Below are 24,127 nucleotides of genomic sequence, written 5' to 3'. Positions count from 1 at the left end.
TTTTTCCAACTTTTTCCACTTCAAAGCCAAATTCTTCTGTAGTGGAGTTTTCACAAAGAAATGCTTCAAACTACAGTAACTTATCACTTCCTCTTGAATTATATCAATTCACCTTCACCTGATTTGTTTGTCCCCTCAATAGTAAGTGTCTTTGAAGATTTGTGATAATTTTTTTGGTTCTTGCCATTGATAGTAGAAAATTTCAAAAAGATCTGGTCTTTGTGATAGCAGGATCAAAAATATTCAAACTTAAAACACTTGTGAGCAAAGTTATTCACAGCCATTCTACAAATAAAATATGGATCACAAAGTGAGAATAAGGATGTCCATTCTTTCACACTAACCCCTCCCAAACTTAGCCAGTAATGCCATTTGTGTATTATCTAACTTCTGCTGTAGAAATGCACATAAGCGTACACTGTACAGCAAACCTAACAAGCATATTTAAATATGCTTAACATATGTGTTCACTCCTCACGTTGTGGCAGAGCTGGAGGGGATGTGCTTCACGTTTAATGAGTCGTGTCTAAGGTGTAAATAAAACATTGTCTGTCTCATGCTGCTGAACTTTCATGGCTTCATTTAATCCCTATTTTCACCTCCCCCCTGCTCTCCTGGCCCCTTATCACAGTGAAGAGGGGATACTGCTCGTTCTCATCATCAATCATCCCATGCCCTGTCACCCTGCAGGCGGAGGTGCTACGCCGTGCACTTTTGTTTTGTTCCGTTTTTCGTTGCCGTTTTTCACTGGCTCTATTTTTGGTATCAAAGGTCTTGTTGCTTGGCGCACATAAAAGCGTCACAGTGATGTAGATTAATGTTTGAGTGATTCTGAAACTCTTGCTAATGTTTCAAAGGCAAATGGTTTAGTTTTGCCTTTCAAAGTCTCAAAACAAGGACTTTTAACTCTTGTTTGGGAGAGGACTGTTTAAGAGTTATGATCTTATATTTAAAATTACAACCAACAAAAATGTGCAATCTCAAGGTCACTCCAAAATATTCATGTTTAGAACTTACTTTGACAAATGCGTAAAGGTAATTACATTTTATCAGTATAAACATACAGTATAATTCTAGTATAAACATTTCTTGACCTTAGTCAACCTGGCCGTAGTCTCAATTTAAAAATGCATTGTATCGTGAGAGTAGTAAGATATATTTTTATTATCTATTCTAATGAAAATAAGCACAAATATTTTACAATGCAAGTTGTCTTCATTCTTTTTCATACAATTTGCCCATGCAATTGCAAATTCCTAAAAGGAAAATTAGAAAAACACTTTCTAGGGTGAACATTGCCACATAGTCTTACTCTGTTTTTTAGCATGTATTTAAAATCTAGGCGGTTTGTCCTACGATGTCACCTTGTGCATCACCAATCAGGGGGAAAAAAGTTTCTCGTAACACTCATATACGTAGGAACCAAGCCTCAGTGTTAGTCAATAGTAGCTACCATTCGCCTTATGGGCCAGAATGTATAACATTGCTTGCCAACTGCCCCTGTGGGATTGTAAACGTCAAAATTTCAACTCCTCAGTGTGAAACATGTTGTAAACCATGAGAGAAGCTTTAAAGAATTTATGGGCTGACAAGAAAGTTTAAGATCGGATCCATAAACTCCTCACATTTTCAGATACCCTAAGCCAAACATCACTACAAACCTAAGTCTTGGACTACATTTCTCTCAGAAAGTTGCTGTGAAAGGTGGGTAAACTGGTGCAAAGCATGTGTAACATGAGCCTGACAGTAGACGCATCAACCTGCAGCAGATGTTATTTTAGGCTTGTTCGGTAGTAAACAGCTTATCACTTTTAGCACTTACAGTTAGTAAACAACTAAAAAGAAAGCCATCACACGAACAAGCAAAATCAGATTTTTTTTTCTCCCTTCCCTTTAAGAAGAATAAGAAGTGTGAGGAGAAGATCTACAGAAGTCTTTTTATGTGGGAGTTGAAAACATAATCCAAGTCAAACATATGAATATAAATTTTTTTAAAGGCAAACTTACATCCCCAGAGCTTCTGTAACATGCCTAACTACACAATATAGCAAACAACAGCAAGAATCACCAGCAAGCAACAACAAAAGGATAGAATATGACGGAAAATCTTATTATGCACATGACATTGTCACACACAGTCATATAAAGATTAAAACAACAACAATGGCATCTCACTATGCAGCACAAAACAAAGCACCCAAACACTTCATTCAAGCTGTAAAAGCTGGTTACAGTGGAGAATATATATAAACTGATTGATGAGCTCAGCAGAGCTTTGATGGAGCCACCAACACCAGCCAAACATCAGGATTCAGATTATTAGATGCACAGCATAGAAAGATGTAGCTTAGCTATAACAAAATAAAATTACAAAGTAAAAATAAATGTTGACTTATAGGTTCATTGAACCCTTGGGAGATATTTTAACAAGAGTTGCCTGGAAATCTGGTTGCTGGTTTTGAATATTGACAATCTATTGTTATGATGACAAAAACTACCAATCTACTTTATTTCATAGAGATTTGAGTAGATTCATCATGAGATGAATGATCTAGTATGAAATATATAAATATTTAGCTTATTGAAACATGGATCATTCACTGTTAATAATTTTATTGCAGAAGTAATAGTAGTAGTAATATGTATCTAAAATTTGCTTTAAATTGTTGAGGTGTGTTGACCTTGAACCGGTATTTTCAGCAGTTGTACCATCTCAGTATTTCTCTTTCAGCTATTAGGTGGAAATATTTCTCACATTTCTAAGGCAGGTGGAGAAACAACGAGACAAATGGAAGCACAAAAGCAGATAAGCTAATAATAAAAACTAAACTCTCTAGTGCCTCAAACAGAACATGAACAAACTGAAGCAAAAAGCCAAAAGTGAGGAAATAAAAACAACACAAGAATCTGACAATCGCATAGAGAGTCAATTGTGGGGTTAGATGTGGTGATTACAATCAAGACCGGGTGTGACAAAGGAGCAGAAAGGAATAGCTGACAAAATAACTCACTACAAAATAAAACCGGAATGAAAGTTGACAAAACAGAACAGAAATATTTAACAAAAATAGCCCCCCACCCCCACCCAAAAATTGTAAAATAAAATGAAACAAAACCTAATTTTAAAAACCTATGAACCATGACAATATTAAGTGATCAATTTTAATGAATTTTAAATCAGTTGCTTCAATTAATTCATAAAGCTGATAGTGGCTTAAGTAAGCACAGACAAATAGAGGTATTTTTAATTATAAGCAGCGTTATACATACTATAAATAATTTGAGTTTGTTATAAAAGTCTCAGATTCTCCAGACATACATGTTTCCCAGAGAGAACACCAGACCATTGAACAAGGTCTTCCACAATGTGCTCCACAAAACATTTGGTTTGTCATGAGTCTGCGGCACTTATTTCTTTACAGTAAATTGTTTAACGATCTTGTGAACTGACCTAAATCCAAAGGTCGATTCTCAAAGTCTTTATGCATATAAAACCAGCCGTGACCTTATGACTTGGCTCAATAGGGAAATGTAGTACTGTAGATTTTCTGTTTAAAAACCCAGAACATAAGACACGGCTGAATTGATTCAGAGAGGCATGAAATCCTAATGTTCCTGTTCCTGTTACAGTGTACAGACATGGTCTACTGGTCATCTCTGCCTCACCAAGATTAATGGCTTGTCTCACAGGTTGGATTCCCATTACATAGTTTGTCCATCGCCACCTCGTTACGAACACATCCCTCACTGTCAGACTGCAGAAAAACGCCATTGGATGGTCATACCCTGCAAGCCTAGCTCACATGAACCTGATACACTGTGTGCAGCACATGGATAAGACTAACAAATAATCTCTCCTCCCTACAGTGTGCACACAAATGGTCTTAACACAATACTCACCTGTGAACAACTTCTGTGTTCTTTCAGGAGAGAAATGGAGCTAGTGCATATTTTAGGTCACTGAATGTCAACAGCAGTGCTGCAAAAATCCTATATATCTCAACATTTGTTGCTTTGCCTCATCCACAATGTTTCTGTCCAACTTGTAACTGGGCATCTAAATGTGACGCTTTGCGATGGGTTAAAAAATACAACTTTACTATGTGTGTAAAAGGCCTTTGTTTGGCATCACTTCTGTCAGAGCAATGTGAGGTTGAAAATCTCCAGGAGGGAGTCAACGTCTGATATCTGGATGAGAGACTGTAACTAATGGCCTCTTGTCAAGCTGTGGATAATGAATGGCCCCGCATTTACTTGGATAAATAAGATATGTGTGGGTGTATGTGCACATCGGTGAGTGATATGATGTGTGTGAAGGTGATGTACCATCTTTTGTACTAGCATATGTGTTGTTGGCATGGTAATAGTCCCGTCGGCAAATAAGGATGTACGATAAACAGATTTGTCAAGCATCCAATGTTTTTTGGCTTTTATTGCAGACCCCTATGCATCTCCTCTTACATTGTTCAGATGAGTAGCTCTGTTAATAATTCATAGGGCCCTCTATATGCCGAGTGGTAAGTTATTGTGTTTTCATGGAGCCATTTGTCTTCATAGTGACTAATTTGCCCTGTGGTGCAATGGCACTCAGGGCTTAGTGGATGTAATAGGAGTCAATGATATTTTCGGGGGATGTGAATGACCTAGCTTTTCATTTTGTCCCCACACACAAATACAAATGCACATGGCACATACCAGTGGTAATACTGCAAAGAGATGCATTACTGAAATAAAAGTATCTGTGCACCAATGTGAAAAATATCAAATAACAAAAAGTAGAGGCCATACATGAAATAATAAATCTTTGGGGAAGGTACATGTGCACCAGATAGAAAACTATAAAACTTTTTGTTTCGTTCTGATGATAAATTTGTGACAATACAGAATGCTGAGGTTTTAATGGAAAAAACATGTTACTGATGTAGCTACTGTTGAAGTTGATCTGAACTAGTTTGTGTAACATTTTCAGAAACAAAGCAGGAACATAAAACAGTAATAACTGGTGGTCTATCAACTGGTGGTCTGTGGGCCAAATTATTAATAAATCAAACAGTTACTAGTTTGCTTGTTCACAGCGCGAGATCAAACCCGACTCTGACACACGGCAAAAAGGCTAGTAGCAAGAAAACTTCCCCCTGAACTGAGATGCTCTGGCTGTTTAGCTCAGTAGGATGTGAGAATCAGTGAAAGATAGATTTATGTCCAGGGTGTGATTATTTTTTTTTATTGCTGAACTTGGTTTACAGTGATCAGTGAGTTTTCCATGAGGTTGTTTTGCAGTTGAAGCAGAAGTAAGCTGCAGGTGTGTTGACTCTTGAAATAATTGCTGTAATATTTGTTTCTAGTGCAGAAATCCTCAAGAGAAAGTAAAAAAGCTTTAGGTGTTTTTCTTATGTTTGGGTTAGTGTTGTACGAGTCAAAAACTTTCACGTTAGTTCTTTTTTTTTTTTTTTTTTTACAGTGATCATTATTTCTACCTTTTTAACATTTTCTACATTTTTACAGTTTATGTAGATAAATTTCCAGGTAAATTTACAACCATAACCTTTTCATGGTTATAAATTTCGTTGTCTAGCACCTTTTAAAAAAAATAAAATAAAACAATGTGACAAATGGCATCAATTTATGTCTTTTGATTTTTGTTAAATAAAAAAAAAAAGTGATACCTCCCAGAACGATGGCTAATTAAAGGCCAATCCCTACACTGTAAAATTAGAAAAATTCTATCTCTGGAGCAAATTTTGTCTATGATCACTGATGTACACAGTCAGTTTTTAAATCGTTTCATTGATATTTTATTGACATACAAGGATCTGAACCAAGAAAGAGGAAAAAAAGATACTGAGTTACTCTTTTATGGTAAGGTGTGTTTTATTGTCTGGTGTGTATCTTCATCCTAAATAAAACTTGTATATAAATGTAATAGTATAGTAAAGTGCAACATTTCCACTAATGAAGAGGAGGCATAAAATGGAAATACCTAAGCAAAGTACAAGTCTATTTAATTACAATAGTAGAGCAAATGCACTCAGCCACTTTCCACCACTTTTATCCTCATACACTGAACAGATTTGTGAGCAGTTGCGTACATCTGCATTAAAAAAAAATCCTTCTGTAAGCTTGAGTGAATGCAGGTGCCCTATCCCTCACGTCCATTCGCCTCTTTATCTAAGTAAGCTACATGTAAGCTGTTATTTATGATGAGACTCTGGAGAATTATGTGATCTAAGTAGCTTCTCTCTCATTATAGCCTTAATGCGCATTAAAGCATTAAAGATAGCTGTGTGTGCACTCCTGGTGGGTTTTTTTCCATCAATATTCATGAGAATGGGAGAGTCTCAGGCTTGATAGGTTGTCAGTATATTAATCTTGGATTCCTCTCTCTCACTCTCTCGTAGATGGATCAGATTTAAGGTGAAGTAATAAACAGCTGTGATGGGCTGTCATATCTGTATAATCTCTTTTTCTCTGTCTATGGAAACAATTGTTAAGATGTATGGCATACATAAAAAAAGCCTAAAGAAATACTGCAGAAAGTGAGGGAGGGGGCTTAAGATGCAAACATTTGCAAGATTTAAGGTCTTGAATCTAGTACAGCCTCAAGGTATTATAAAGCTTCAGGGGCAAGGTCAGTTCCAAATTTGCCAAAACAGTGTAAATGTAACAGAACAACAGCAAAAATGCAGGAAGCTGAAACTTTTATTGAAGGAAAATTTTCAGTGACATCTTCCATGGTTTCAGATGGCACTCTACTGTTTTCTTGCCTTTCACATTTGCTATTTTTTTTATTTTCAAAAAAGACACTCAAGTCTTACCAGCACCAGCTCCACCTAGTCATTTAACAGTCATATGGAAGTATCAAACCTCGAGTGCATTTTTTTTATTTCCCTACTGAGAACAGCCTTGAAAGAGCACAACACAAGCACTACCTGCAAAGGAATGAACACAAAAATCTGCAGAAAGACTTTCTATTTCCTTTAGTGGAAAATGAATTCCCTGAAAAATATTAATTCAACAAAGGGATCCATTTTGAGGTTTTACATTCTGACAACTTTTTGTGCTATTGGAAATGTTATTTGTATGTTTACAACAATAAAAGCCCATAATAGAAATTTTTAAATTGGAATGCTGATGTTTGACCTTTCACACTTTTATATAAAACTAAATAAAAAAGGCTTTAAAATGAAACAATAGAATAAAGAAATATGCTGTGTGTCCTATAGTTTATTTCTACTTTACAGTTAAAAAATTTACAAAGATAATTAGCGTGGCATCTTTTATATGCTAGAAAATTTATGTATTTTCTCCAGTAAATCTGTGTAGTATATTTGAAAAGCATTGTACATCTGCATCCTCATTGGGCAGTTACAAAGAATATGCATTATATATTTAATTGTATAACAGAAGACACTCAATGTTCTCTACAAATATGCAAAAAAATTACATGTCTAAGTATTTGTGTTGATCAAAATGAGCTATAAAATATTAGAATATTTCATATCAGCACAATTTAAGTTTATATTCATGTTTGAAACTCAATTTATGTAAGCCTGAAATAAACAGGTGAACAAGCTGAGTGAAACAAAACCAATTTAGAAAGCTTGTTTCTTACAAATGTTTTTTTTAAGCAAACTATCTGGCTGGAATTATTTAAAGAAGTCATAATGAGAGACAAAGAGAATATAATTGGACAATTACACTTTATTACAATTTATATTATACAATTTAGCTACAGCTATGGTCCCTTTCTAAGCAGAATTTAAAATACTTGGCAGAGAAATAAGCTAATTTCAGGGAAGAAAAATGTGTTGAAATAAAGAAACAAACAAACAAAAAAGAAAGGATGGTGCAGAAACTGATGGAGATATCATTCACCTCTCACCTCTGTCCACTCGTCCTTCTCCTCCTCCATCTCTCCGTCTCTCCGTCTTGCTGACAGAAATACATTAACCAAGAAACGCTCGCCTTGAAGTTCCTCCCTCAGCAGCTGCTGTCTCAAACACTTTATTGAATTATCGAACAGAGAATATATATGACAAATGGAGTCAACAGACTAGCTTTTGGTTTACATCCCTATCCAAACACAGTGTGTTTACTCAGGAAATCAAAGTATAAATCTGTTCCCAGCCCATGTACAGATCAATATCTTGCTTCAGATACCTTCAGATGTCTGTCAGCAAACACATGAGTCATCTTGCATTGGATACAGAAAGTTCTCAGCTTTTAGTGTCTTTTGGCAAAGCCTGGTTTAGCTAACCTGTCACTGGCCTGTGCACAGATTTTAAGACACATCTTTGTCTCTGATTTACATCCTGATGTCTCTCAGCTATGCAGGTGAAAAGGTGAGAAGGAACTTTATGTCATCATTGGAATGGTTTTTGAGTTGTGAAAAAATTGTAAAAAAAAAAAGTTAAAATTACAGTGTGGTCACCTGAGGAGGCTGAAACCCATGAGACACATCTGGCAGATGGTTGTTCAGAGACTCATCATTCCTCAGACAAAATGAAAGCTTGTCCATGCTGTCCTGCAATTCTCTCCTCAGACCAGGGGTGTAAGAAAAGTCCTGAAATACAAAGGCTTGACCATGAGGGAGAAAAGAAATTGTTGATTTTTCCAACAGCATTTTCACAGGAGCATCTCCTAACTGCACACAGCTTAAATTGTTTTTATTCCTTGTATAATTGTACTTGTTCATTACAGTTCAATGTGTGCATGCATACTGTTTTTTTATTCTGTGCATGTGGGTTTGAGGCATGTAAACAAAGAGGTGGTAAGAGCTTTATCTATGTCACTGTATATTTGGGATGAGTCAGCATCTTGTTTACTGAAGTTGTCGCTGGAGCAACAACAGCGTCTTACGCTCCAAGTCCCACTGTGCCTCATTAGCTGCTGCCATTTCAGCTCTTCTTCCCTTGTTAATCACCTCAGTCGATCACCTTTCTGCAATCAGTTACATTTAATGATTATTTGGAGAAAGTTTAGAAATTCAACTTATTTAGGCAGTTAAAAAAGGAGTCTGCATCTGCAAACAAAGAGGCTTTTGTGTAAAAGCGATGTACAGTACAGAAATGTGGATAAAAGGGTTTTATTTATAAGGTTGTTACACAACTGCTCTCACTTACTTTTGAACTCACAACCATAAATAAAAAAAAATAGTTAATATATTTTTCTTGTATTTTCAGGGATAAGAGTTTGAGAAACTGTTATTTGTGTAAAATGTCAATTTATGTTTAGCCAACTGTGTGTGAAATACACTCACTGATCATAAAAGTTGTGTAGTGAGAAGCAATGGCCTATTCTGAACATAATTTGATTGACATGTAGACCAGTGATGGGTGTGTGAATGGTTCAGTTTGCTAAGCGAAGGTATAGAACAGGTACCAGAGGGTATAACTGTAAGTGGTGGCAACACGAGTGGAGTAAGAGTATTGTCATGCAGTTGCTGGAGCATCCAACGACCAGTCAAAACAGTGAGTGAAGGTCACCAGACACAGAGGATGCATTGTTGCTACTCTAGACAGGAGTACCAGCACCTGACAGAGATTGATAGCTGTTGCATTGTGGGTTTGCATGAGACTGGGTAGTCATAATGTAACTGCCCACCACATAGAACCTACAGATGTCACAGTGGCCCAGTGTTGAAACCAACAGGCACATGACAGCGCCCACTCAGATTGTGAAGGTTCTGATTACCCAAGGAAGATCACACCCAGAGAAGATTGTTACTGTGTGTGCCAAGCATCACAGAACCCCAGGTATTAGACTCATAAAGACACCTTGTATCATCCTGGTCCATGTCTCAATGACTGGCATCAGACATACTGCAAGTTCATCATCCTATGTGTAGGCTGCCTTTAATGCCAGAGGAGACAGCTTTATTTAGAGCGGTGTCATAACTGGGAGGCATTGACTGCTGACAAGTGAAGTCATGACAATTTCAGCAATAAATCTCAGTTCTGAATGATCACAGAGAATGAAAGGTGGCGCTGAGGGGAAAGGACCAGTCTTGCCAGCGTTGTAGAGAAACACTGATATTAACCCCTGGCTACGTGGTGTGGGAAGTGATCGTGTACGACTTCAGGGCACCTTTTGTAATAATTTAAGGAGCCCTAATAGGACATCACGATGTCTGTGACGTACTGCATTTGCATGTCTTACCCATGCTATTTACATCTTGCTGAAATCGTGGCCAGTCAGGTCCTTCAATCTCTCCCAAATCAAACATGTTGTGGAATCAGCTCAGAAGTCCACTCTTAACCCAGATTCAATCTGCCAGATGTCAAGGGCCAGTTGCAACAACTGTGGACGGACTTTGTTGCAAGACACAATACAACTGCTGTATGAGTCTCCACACCAAATTGCTGCTTATATGCAGGCCTTAGGGAAGTGTCACACCCTACTGACATGGGACCAGCGGTATGCTCGCACAGCTAGCTCTGCTATCAATTTTATCTGATATTGTAATCATTGCGATACAGTAACATGACCTTCATTTCATTTCAACACACGAAGCTTCATTTCATTTTCACCACTCCATCTGGGTGTGTAAATTTTTTCTTTTTTTCTTTTTTTTTGTCAGTGACTTTATAACAAAATGATGTGAAGTTAAATATGCACTGATTTTTCATTTACACAAAGTGTCTTAACTGTTGTGACTTGCCAAAACCTAATAAACTACCTTACACTCTGGAAAGTCGATGGTGGTTTGCAGCTCTGCTTCAGTTCTTTTATTTCCAAAGGTGTGTCAGACAATACTTTTAGTAAAATCTCAGTGGCAATGGAACTATTGATTTTAGAATGCGCTTGGTAACAGAAAGAAGAGCAAAAGTATGAAGAATACACTCTACTAAAGTAATGACTTACAGTATATAGCAAATGTGGTTGCTATCAAGTCACACTAGTCTCAGTGGTGGACAAACTTATCCTGACAGTATCTGCTGCAAAGTTTCTGACTTTACGTATTGAAAGAAAAAAAAAGTGAGGAAAAAAAAGTTTAATTCCAACATGTTGGGGGTCATTAAAAGTCACAGACTTATAAAAATAAACATTTAAAAAAGGATGTAAAAATAAAGTAAATTGCACTGTAGCACTTTTTTTCCAGTAATTCAGTATGGCTTGAATCACTCAGAACAAGACCTGATCGTCTCTGTTTTGTTGGTCGAATTTTCTATTAGCACTGTGTGTTTATTTTAATGGATGAAATTCTTTTATTTTTGAAGGGCATTCACCTTTCCCTTGTGAGGACTGTCTCTCAGAAATAATTTTCTCAGAAAATGCTCAGGGGTATTGTGTTTATATGTGTGCAGCTCTGTATCTAGGGGTGAAACAAGTTCATAGATAGATGACTTTAATGAGCACCATTCATTCAGCCCCAATCTAATATGAACTTGTTGTTTTCTGCTCCATTCCTAATGGCATTGTTCTAAATAAAGGCTCAGACTAATGTACAAGAATAAATAAATGCTTTATCTGTAAACATGCCGCATAATGATGATGGGTATTTTGAAAAAAGAAAGAAAGAAAGAGACCAGTTTGAAAATGTACCAGTTCAGTCATTGTGATGTTTTCATCACTATCCCAGCCCATAAATTGAGGCATAAATATTTAGTGGCGCTTGAAACCTTACGGTGATTCAGAATGTGTTTATGTTTATGTTATTCTGCCCATTTCATCTAGCAACACAACATTCTACCATTTAATACAAGGAACCCTTTTAATTGTTATTTCTTCATTTTATTGAAATGCTCAAAAACGAAACAAATTCAGGTCTTCTGGTCTTCTGATTTGTACTGTTATCTTTTTTTACTGTCATTAAGCCATGAACTTTAGTTAGGAGGCAGGAAAGCCTAAAAAATGCTCAAGAAGTTGTTCTCCCTTTTACTTATTTTTGTGTTCAAAACTTCTCTTATATCTAAATTAATCTACTTTTCTCAAACATGTTCACTCTTTATTGTTCAGGTTGTTACTTTACTCTGTAATATAATGCATTTTATCCTGAATAGTTATCTTATTCAAGGGCAGAATGCTCACCTGTCTTTCATCCTTCAGCACAGATTCCCCCAGCGAGCAGAGCTGACCTCAGTGCAAATGCAGATGAGCATGTGGCCGGCGCCAACTCAAGATCAAGACCTTTGGTCCCTTCGGTTCAAACATGAGGGGTTATTTCAGTACCTACAGTTGTTTTTGTTCTTTTCCAGGATGGAAATATGTTTTAAAAACAGTCCTCGGCCTCTTGTCTGTCTTCTATCAGCACTCTGTCAATCACCAGGTGGATGTGGTAGTTCAGAAGTCACACTGACCTTGACAAAAAAAGCTGTCTACTGGTAACACACTCGCATACCAATGCTTCAGTGTTGTTGCTCTGAGGTGTAGACTAATATATTCAAAATGTACACAAAGTTGTTCTCTCTTTTCTGTCTTTTACTGTGGGTTGCATTTTAGGTACAAGAAGCACTTGAATACTCAATTTAATATTTATAATAAACAGTTTCCACATTTATTTTGATTTTTAGGTACAAATGAAACATTCAGTCTGATTAAATCTTGTGGCATTCATGCACTAATTTAGCGTCTCATTCAGACTCCTTCAGTCCTCAGCAGTATCATCAATATTAACAACGGCTTTTGTGAAAAGCACTTTTGTGAGCAATTTCCTCCATGACACATCAGCCCTTTTATGCTCAATGGTGTTCATGTCATCTCCTTATTTAGAAAAGCACGCTAACCTTTTCGCAGCACAACGAGATAATGTTGGGCTTAATGTCACGTTGTCACTTATTAAAGCAAGATAGGGAAATCCTTCGGGAGCCACACAAAACGATGAAGTGAAATAATTACCCCACAAGTGTCAGGAAGCTGATTGGTAAGGTAGATACAAGAGTTGACAGTGTACATATCATTTAAGAATGCCAAGGGTCCTTTCTGAAGTAATGTGAAAACCATTTACTTTGTCATCCTCTTCATGCCTTCTAATCCATTACTGAAAATATGAGTGTTTTTCTTTGCAAAGAATGGCCGCACTAGTCATTTTTGCAAACAGATTATTATTGTTAAATCAACAAGTTTGGAAAATGCCTAAAATAAAATACATCTATGTTTACTTTAATATCACAGAACCTATGAGTGTCATAAATTTGGTGGTGGATGGTGGAAATGAGACTAAAACAACTAAAACAGAGCAATATGAAAAAAAAAAATTATCTCAAGGGCAAAACAGACATGCGAAGAAAAGCCTTTGAGATTATTTATGGGAATTGCAGTAGGTAGGTATGCATATTAGAAACTGGAACCAGGTGTGAGTCAGAAACAGGAAGTAAATTCTATCAAACACACAAGAGAGAAAACCTGGCAAAATAAAACGGGAAGCCAGATACAAAATAAAAGAATAAAAAAAAAGACTATACCAGGATATAAAACATAAGAAAACAAGATAAGTCTTGGCAAAACAAAAGGCAGAATCCACAACCATGGATAGTTATGATGACATGAGCAGAGGAGGACAGGGGATGTTATTGAGCCACAAAGTCTCAGTGGGTTTGTAGGGATTCAGTGGCCATTTTTGCTTTTACCAGCCAATGTTATGTCCGTCAAAGATGTCATTCCAGAACTAAAACCACATTTATTACTGAAACTAACTCTTGTGAGGAGCAATTTTGTCAAATATCTAGATTAAAATTTCTATAGGAATGGAAGATAAAATATTTAAAATTGTTGTGTGATGTTCAGGTTAACATGATGGTTAATTTAACATGTTATTGTTTTTTAATTGTTCCATTTGTAATAACTTAGAAGTGTGTGCCAATAATTTTAAGCAACTCTCCAAAGAAAAAAAAGCACAACGTTAAGCAGAAAAGGCAACTTTCAGTAACAGTCTGGATTTGAATATTAATCTTTACATCTTTAAGGAATTGTCTGTATTTACTGTACATTGAAAAATTCAATTTTATGTCATTATGGCAGAATTTTGTGATGAATTACATAATATTTCTCCAGCTTGATCCTTTAGCGCCTTTGAAGTTAAGCAGACTTTCTTTGAAAAATGAACAACATGGCTCGGGAGGTTAAATATTTCCTTTCTGAGTTTTCTGAGACAAACCTGCTGAGTTCTTGCTTTTCTTGTGAAATGCATTCAGCTGAGCATAAACACACAAGTTCTGTTGCGTGTTTTGTGCACGCTTTTGAATCAAGATCAATGAGTTGTTCAAGGTGGTTATCATAGTACACAGAGAAAAAAAAATCAAGAAAGTGAATAAATAGCGCTACATGACATCAGGACCAAGAAGGAGGTGTTTCCTTAGCTCTTCCCACAAGGTTATTGACTGACAGCTGAGTAAGAGACACAAGTATAAATTGCTCTTACCTCAGGGATATTGGGAAAGATAGACGTGTGCAGTGAATAACTTAACACTGGACTGGTCTAGAAAAGAAAGAGGAGCTGAATAAAGAGAAAGACGAGTGGAAAATGTGCCCGCTGAAGCGTAAAATTAGCAATTACACCGGGTGTCATCAGTAATGACTATTTCAGTCTAGATATAGGGGGGGTTAATGTCCAACACTGAGACTGTAATTCAGCTGTTACACCTGTGTTCAATCAGCCAGTCAGAAGAGGCTGAGATGGAGTACAGCCCAGCTCAGAAAAAATAAAATAAAATCAAACCTATGCACCAATAAACCAAGATGGCTGCCATCTGCTGGGAAAGCTTTCAAATGTAATTTATTTTTAAGACCCATATGCTGACCTTGGTCGTGGGAGAACACATTTGTGTGAAATCTTATTGGAGGCTTGATCCTGTGTGTGTTGGACTAGCTGAGTGTGGGAGCTTTTACATGTTGCTGAATTCTTCCTTTTTTTCCTCCCTGAGCTGAGTCAGGGAATTTAATTGGCTGGAAAAAAACAGGTCAAAGTATAAGCTGAACATGACAGGTGGAGAGACAGATTTAGTCTTTTAAAGAAAACTTCAGAGATTTGTCAACACACAAACATCCAACATGTTTAATCAGCGCACCCGCATGAGTATAAATACTCTTTCTAAATTCAGCCTGTATGGTGCGTTTCATCTGATGTGACTGCCCAAACCTCATAAAGAACTTATCAGTGGCATTTTAATTTTCACATTTAAACAAACAGCTTTATGTCTGGCAAGTCTGTCTACCGAAATAGCCCCACTCATTTAGCTTGATCATTCTGCCGCTCTCATAAAAAATAACCATCTGTCCTTGGTTTCCAGAAAAAATGTTTTTTAAAATCCCTACACCTTCATTCATCACCATGATGTCACATCTATCACTGTGGCAACGAGAATACAAATTGGGAGGGGATGCACACTCAGTAGCTTGCTGTAAATAATTTACTGTTTTGTTTTATTGGAAACAGAGACACAACATTATTTTCAACTAGAACTCCCCTTGGTCAAGGTCTGCAAACACATTCATCCAGGATGCATCACAGAGAGAGAAAACTGAATCTCATTTTATGCGTCTTTATTACGTATTATCGCTAACCATTAAGCAACGCTCTCTCGTGGCCTGGACACACACGGGAGTGCTGTTAGCAAGATGACATGATGCATCACAGCTTCTCTGAGCCATATGGTGAAAGTTTGACTGTGATGTATTTGTTATGCTTTTATACACCAGATTTAGATGTCTTCTGTTGTCTCTTTGGTCGTTGTGATGAATCGCATTTACTTACAAACAAAGGAACACTGGCACAAGGGCATGCACGAAAACACATATGCACTTCTACGTCCACACTCTTCATCATCCTGTCCTGCTGCTTGAGCCATAAGTCACTTTGCGCACAATCAAACTGAAACCAAAAACTTGGCAGGACATTCATCTAGCAATTTGGAGCGTACAACTGTTAGTCCTTGCACACCAATTCACCTGCAGTGTCGATTATAAAAGCTTTAATTATATGTGCATCGCCACTGGAGTGACAGCTTTAAAACTTTCTGCTTTCTGGACTTTTAAACTTGCCAGTGAGTCGTAATCCTGTTGGATTGGTGACATAGTGGATTTGGCTGTAGCTATGCCTTACAGTTACTTTTCAATAAAGCACAAACCGTCCAGTCAACACTTTATGAACTGAAGACATTATGGCTCCTCCAGGTCCTACAATTTAGGGCTTTTATTATCTTTAACACTATAGCAGTAAATAGTTTATTGCTAAAATGTATCAATAAGATGTCAGTCATAGGGAGGAGTCTATTTTGGTCAGCTTTATGAGGCATTTTAGAATCTTTCAGTCCTTTTTTTTTGATTCTCTGGAGTTTGATGCAACCAATGATATTTTATTTAAGGTTTCCTGACATGTTCAGATTAAAGAGGTCTTGAATAAGTATGACTAAAATGTGATAAACTTGCATTTCTACAAATTATTTTTAGATGATAAGTTGGTTTGAAGCTATTAGGTTTACTATCTGACACCTTTGAATAAGACAATGTAAGAACGTAACTTTTCTCTCGTTTTTCAAATCTTATTTGTGCTCTGTGATTAGAAGACTTGTAACATTTCAGACGTGTTTCATCTCCGTAGAGTCCATGTTTGTCTATTTTGGCCTTACAGTTGATGTCCTCTGTTACTGGCAGAATTTCAGAGTGTTTTAAAGTGGATGTTTTAAAGAAAATGGCCTATAGGGCTTAAAGTATTAACTGCCTGCAACCTCCCTTGTTATTTATTAGTAAAGAAGCAGGTAAGCCGACTGACTTCACAACAAAAGAATAAAGCTATAGGCTTTGGGTTTCAGCCACCAACCGCACAAAAGAACAAATTGATTTTTTTGAATCCCTCTAAGCAGCTTTCACAAAGATTCAACATTTATTGCTCTTTTCCTATTAGTAAATTATTTTAAAAATAGGTAAAAGTATCACTAAGAACTATACTGACACAAATTTGAGTGCTAATGATTCTAAGTTGTCTTTATCTTTTCCTTTTTTTCCCAACTTTTAATTTTTTCTTAGGACAAAAATTAAAATTTATGAACATAATGACATGCTCACTGTTTTGTTGCATCAGGTTTTAATGAATTAAAGAAAAAAACACTCATGAGCAGGTTTGCAAATACAAAACACAAATCCATTTTAAATTAAGCAAAGTTTTATTTGTTCCATTTGTTAAATGACAAAGTATAGTAGGATATCAATGCCTAAGTGGTGCGCCTTCATTTCAACTTGTCTTTGGGACACATTGGGCCAAGTGCTTCTGACATATCTCTTGTTCGCTCTCCTGCCCAAAGCAGCCACTATCCCAAAACTATCCACCTGAGAAAAATCAATTTGTCTACCTCAGACTCGTGCTGCACATCTGTCACTTTAAGCCAAGGCAAGCTTGGGGAAAAAAAAAAATCAACTACTCCAAAGCTTGTGGAGGAAGTGGACCGTTGTCTCTGAGCTAATGAGCATTTTAGGAGGGAGCAAGCAGCATGACCTCAGCTAACAGGAAGTTAAACGACAATCATACATGTAGCAAACCTTAGGGGGCAGCCTCTTGGACTGGGAGCCATTGAAGCTAAGGCTCATGTGATGTTAATGTTTAAGTTCTGTTAATTGATTTAACCCATGTTCCTGACCAATACAACAGATGTTTTTTTTGTTTCTCTGGTTTTCAGTGTCGCAGCTTTAATTTTGGTTATTGTGGACCACCACAGGACATAACTATCACGTTTTGTTGTGAGAACCTAAGTAATCAAAGAGAGTTTAAATGCCACTTAGGATGACTGCTTGTGGTTGTGTGTTGTATAACAGGAAAAAAGAGCATCCATCCATCCATCCATTCTCTTCCGCTTATCCGGGGTTGGGTCGCGGGGGCAGCAGCCTAAGCAGGGAGACCCAGACTTCCCTCTCCCCAGCCACTTGGGCCAGCTCCTCCGGGGGAATCCCAAGGCGTTCCCAGGCCAGCCGAGAAACATAGTCCCTCCAGCGTGTCCTGGGTCTTCCTCTGGGCCTCCTCCCGGTGGGACATGCCCAGAACACCTCACCAGGGAGGCATCCAGGAGGCATCTGGTGAGGACCAGATGCCCGAGCCACCTCAACTGGCTCCTCTCGACGTGGAGGAGCAGCGGCTCTACTCTGAGTCCCTCCCGGATGACCGAGCTTCTCACCCTAAAAAGAGCAAAAAAAAAAGAGCATATCAATCTATAATGTTTACAAATAGCATTGTGTTGACAGGATGTATGTTTTTCCGGCTGCTACCTTCTGCAGGGGTGGCCACAGCAAGCAAACTCGCATGAAAAAGTTGGCAGTTGTTTTACCCCGGATGTCCTTCATGACTCAACCTGAACTCAAACCTGTGGCCTCAGGATTTCAAGACCGCGGCACTGACCACTGACCTACTGCGACTTCCCTTTGACAGGATGTATGCATGTCAGGAAAAATTAATAGTAAAGTAAAAAATATTTATGCCTGATACAGAAAATACATAAACCAATACATTTGTTGAAATGTGTCATTTTTAATCAAAGATTTAAGAAAAATGAACAAGTTGAAACAAGCCAAATAAATTCTGTCCTTCACTCGAAAAAAACAAAATATGAAGGCAAATAACAAAACTATGTATTTACATGTTATTTGAAAGTTGAATATGCACAATTAATCTGTTTTACTCTTTTTGATAGTTTTCAACAGGCTTTCATTATTTTATTCTTCCACTCCATGTCAGCCTGAAACAGAAAAAAATGTAGCAATTCAAAATTATTGATTTGTTCCCTCCATTCTTTAACCTTTTTATAACTCCTTCATTAAATAATTTTTTTAACTTATCCTGAGTATGATCAAGAGGAAAAATAAACTCCAAAATAAGTTTTCACTCTTACTTGCAATAATTTTTAGGTGTCTTAATTGGCCTGCAGAACCCAGAGAAGCACAGACTGCATCATTAAAGTATGTTCTATAATCCACTTTATATTGCATTTCCACTTGAAAATGAGTAAACCTTTTTTGAAAGTCCTTCTTGAAATAACATCAAGTTTATGAAAGAATGTTTCTAATTGGTGCAACAACACGCCACAAAAACTAATATATTTAAAGTATTTCTTTAGATATAAATGTAAAAAATATTGTACAAATTATTCAGCTTCTTCTGGAGAAACATTATTACTAACTTGCATGTAGAGCTTGATGAAAGTTTTTCCTGGACATCTCTCTCTAAAATAATCCATATTTATTGAGGTATCCTGGTAATTATATTGCATAATATGAAGTGAAACTATTTGATCAGTCTCTTCTTGGTGATAGAAATTAGCATCTCGTTTGTGGAAACAATGTATTTCCTTGTTATCCCTTAAATTCATTGAGTATTAGAACTTTCAGAGTTTTAGAAGAAGTGATGCTAAATAAAAGTGGCACTGGTTAAACCTTCAACTATTAGATCAGTGTTGTAGCGATGTCCGTTGGCTTGGATAATTTGGTGAAGTCATGCAATGATATGGCTACATCAATGCAGGTAAAATCCCATTTGACAAATGGAGCATGGAGGGCACAATGTGACATTGGCATCACCACAGTTAAGATGTCGTCTCACAGCTTAAGCCATGCTCTAAATATGAAGACTTAACTAAATCTCACAGCTTATCTGATAGCAGACACTTCAGGGAAAGTGCTGTGGCTATGAGTTTTCATCCTCACTGTCACTGATTTGTTAGGGCCACCTTCGCTGCTGACACTGATACTCTCCTCCTCTCTCCTCTGAGTTGCCTCCTGTTCCCTCCATCCGCCCACATCTTCTCCTCCATCCCTCCTTTCCATCCATATTACCATGGTCTGCTGCTTCCCATCTCCTGTGGGGATTAGCAGGCTAAACACAGAGAGAGGCTCAATAGCATATGGTAGTCGGTTCCCTCCTTGGATCGTAAATTCAGCTATGATTGAGAAGACTAACGCCTGGCCCCTACTGGGCAAGCAGGAGGCACCATATCAAGCAAAATGACCTCAAACTGACATTAAAGCAACCTTGAGTGGAACTTAGCGTGTCAGCGCTCTTGCTGGAACCCGATGATAAGGCTCCAGATTAAGAGTTGAGACTTAGGGGAGTGACACAATCTTCCAGCAGTACAGGAGATTAAAGAAAAGAAGATGCAAGATGCACATGTAGCCTGCTTTTGCACACGTTCACACGCATGGCGAGGATGAAACTGTTTGGTCAGCAGCAACAGAATCTGTTGATTTACTTAGGGTGATAGTATATTCTATTTGTCTCTGGCAGCTCATTAGGCTAGGTGAAGAATGAAGGTAGAACGCTGAGAAAGATGGTTTAATCTGCCTAATGCAAAAACACTATTAAGGCCTTTCTTCAACATGTCACTTCGGGCCAGAATTTTAACTTTATTTTTTTCTCATTAACAACACGTGGAAGATCATCACAGATGAAAGTTGCCACACTTGCCTTGCTATCAAGAAAAGTGAGATAATAAAAGATTCTAATATTGAAATATGATAAATATCTCTAATCTATAACTTCATTTAGTGGCTCCCAGCCTCTAATATTAGAAAATTTTATTGTGCGAACCGATGACAGTCACATCACTTTAATCTTGTTAATGTACCTTTATGCTCTGTGCTGAACAAAAATGGGGCTTGTTATTTTTGGTGTTTTAGAAAGAAAATTAATTAGGATGTGCATTTTCTGGAACATGAATCAAAACCAACAATTAAAATAAAACTTTGTCATGATGCCAGTGCTGGTGGCACAGTGGAGCAATGGCTATGTCTGCTGTAGCACAGCAGGAAGGTTCTGGATTCAGATATCAGCTCGGTCCTTTCTGTGTTGAGTTTGCATGTCTCTTCGTACATGTGCAAATTTTCTCTGGCCACACCAGTTTCCTCCTACAGTCCAATAACATGCATGCCAGGTTAATTGGGTATTCTAAATTGACCTTAGGTGTGAGTGTGTGGGCATGTGGTTGTCTGTGTCCTGTGGTGATCCTCTGACAAACTGCAACCTTGTGAAACCCTCCTCACTGTCTTTGCCTGCTGGTGTAGGCACCAGCCTCCTGAACCTGAATAGGATTATATGGGTAAACAAAAAGAATGAATGGCTGATCCCTATTTTGGTTGTACTTGGTTCAATCTTAATGCCTTCAAAGTCTTTGGCTGAATCTCATGTCCTAATGACCTAGCCCTCTCGCTTTTATTTGAAGTCACCAGGGGCAGTGGTTCAAATATGTCATTGTGAAATGAAACATCTCTTCACAAAAATTTGTTTGCCATCAATTGTCACCAGTACCCTTTTACTTAAACAGACGGAATTTCAATATGCCCAATTATGGTCTGTAACTGTATAGTGAGGACCCAAATGCAGGATTACCAAGAGACAACTAATGTGTCACTCAAAATGGGGATGAATTAAATTGAAGCACCAGGTTTATCAACTGATGCGGCTTGTGGTCACAGGTTTAGATAAACTGTCAGTGGAGAAACTTGTCCTGAGTGTGTCTGAGATGCCATTTTGTGCTGTGAGAAATTGGCTGCTCTGCAGGTTTAGATGGACGAGGTTCACACCAGCTGAACTGTGTCCCTGAGGAAACTCTTATGTAAATCAGCTGTCCTGAACTCATACGCTCTCTATTCTCAAAGCAGACTAATTGCCCTCCTTGGCCTAATCATACAAACATGCATGAATACTAAACTTTAGACGCCCTCCTTTTCTGCCTCTTTCTTTTGACCTTACACTTACTTTCTGTTTCCCTACCCACATCCTTTATGCTCCGACCCACTCAACACTCCGCTCTTCCTCTCCAACAGATGCTTTTGCTCTTCCTTCCTTACTTACTACAACTCGTTGCTTGTTTTTCAAGAGGGGAGGTGAAAGAGACTGACTGGCCACTTCAGGAACCAAAGGCATGAGGTAATCCCACCAGGATTGCGTCTCCTTTGTCCAACATCTTAAGACTTCCCACAGCTCCATGTGGGAAAGTAAGACCACCAGTTTGCATTCAGCAGAAAACACTGGACTGAGTAATCATGTTGACAGGTGAAGGGGAACTCTTTTATGTTTGCAGAGGAAAACATGGAATAAAAATGTTTTGTTGCTGAGTACCCTTGAAGGAGCTGCCGCTTGCCAGTCCTGCTACAGCGAGTATGTGAGTGATGAGAACTCCTTTGGGCATGTTTTTCAGCTTGGCTACAGAAACTCAAGACAAATGTAACAGGAAAAGGAACAATCTCTAATGAGAACCTCTAACTCTTGCCCAGTAGCTTTCCTTGTAAGCAGTGTCAAAGTAAAACAAAACAAATTTAGTTCAAAGTTTTGAAGAAGATGAGCCGAGATCTGAATTACAAATGCTTTTTAAAAAACTTTCTTTTATGACACAAATACTTCAAGTTTTTTCTCAAATCTGCCCGAGGAGTCAGCTTCTCACTTTGTATTTCTGCACCACTTTATTAAGTTTATTGATGTCTTTACACAAGCTGCACATTAGATCTGCCCAAAGCATTCAAATACTGAAAAATGTAATTGAGTCATATAATAATAAAAAACCTAATCCCTCAAGGAATAAAACAATTGCAAGAATCCAACTCACATGTTTTGGTAACCACAACAGTATCTGCTGAAGATTTTTCCTGGCCTCCCTGCACACAAAGAATGTGATGTCCATCCTACTTCTTACAGCGCTGCTGACATCTCTCAGCTGCGGCTTTTTCCTAATATGTCGTTCTGTAAAGAGCTGGTTTCACCATCTGGTCAGCAGGTCTGTGAAGAGACAATGCCTTCTTTCAGACAATGGCCGCAAGTCAGACAGCTAAATTAAAAAAAACACAAGTAAATTGGCTGCAGTCAGAGCTGGAGAAGAGGAGCAGCAGACACGTCATATTATATATTCAAAGTGAGATTTTCTGAAATATGATCTATGCAAAAAAGAATAAGTTGAAATTAGGCTAATTTATTAGAAAATGTAAAGTTTTTTGTTTCTCTTATAAATCTTAGTTTATAAATACACATCATATGTGCATTATTTGAGATTATCCAGGTAATTCTTTTCACTTTCTCCAAAATTATCTACTGTTCTCCACATGCTCAGCCAGACTCTGGGCTCCATTTTTTTTTTACTGATTGCCTTACAAGTGTCTAATCATTGCCATAGATGACATAATATTTTCCATGAGTGTAATTATACTACTGATTAAGCCACAGACCTTCATTTAACATTGTTGGTTTTATTCATATGTAGACATGTTACATTTATGTTTTTTCTGCTGTCAAAGCAGATAAGTCTGGATTTAACTCCATCTCAAAGGGCTGATAGAGATCTGATCCAAGGCAACTAAGCAAAGGAAAAAGGAAGGAGATTAGTAAAATAAAGTGGCTTTTACGTGGGCGAAAAGAAAAAAACAACTTTGTCAGTTTGGTCACTGATTCTGCATCACATGGTATAGGCTCATGGTGTGGCCTGATAGTTTTAGACCAGATGTTTTTTGTGAAGATTTAAATATATGTTGGAAACATCTATGGCAGTGGTGTCAAACCCTGGCCCTGGAGGGCCACTATCCTGTATGTTTTATGTGTACCTCTGCTTTGACACAATTGATTTGAGTGACTGAGTTACTGACAGGGCTCTGCAGAACTTGAAGACCTGCTGAAGAACAGGGAAACATCTAAAACATGCAGGATAGAGGCCCTCCAGGACCAGGATTGGACACCATTGATTTAGGGCAGTTGCTCACAATCTGATGTTAAAATAAGAATCAAGTTGAATTAACTCCAGCTTATTAACTCCTTCTCCTACCACTTATCCCTATCCCTCTGTTTTGTATGTCCACTTGAGCGAGTAGGGGTGTCCAAATTTGTTTCTGATGTAAGGAGAGAGTGAAGAGTATGGCTATCTGCCTCTTCACTCACAGACTTTTCAGACATGCACACTTCAAGTCAAATGACATAAATTGCACTTGAAAAAAAAATCTCTTTAATGTAAGAATTAAGTACTATTTACGACATTTGTTTGTCATGGCAACCATTTTAATATCTAGTTTGATGTATTCTTAACACTTATGAAAGAATAATGCTGTATGCCAAAGTCTGTTGCAAGTAGTATCTGAATGGGCTGCAACTGCTGGTGACTAGTTGGCAAACGGCATTCATGAGGGAGTCTCCAAAATATCTTGAGACATTTACAGTGGTTCCTAAATTTACAAA

This window comes from Kryptolebias marmoratus, linkage group LG1, assembly GCF_001649575.2.
Source record: "Kryptolebias marmoratus isolate JLee-2015 linkage group LG1, ASM164957v2, whole genome shotgun sequence".
In the NCBI taxonomy this organism is placed as follows: Eukaryota; Metazoa; Chordata; class Actinopteri; order Cyprinodontiformes; family Rivulidae; genus Kryptolebias; species Kryptolebias marmoratus.
This window is presented reverse-complemented; position numbering follows the sequence as displayed.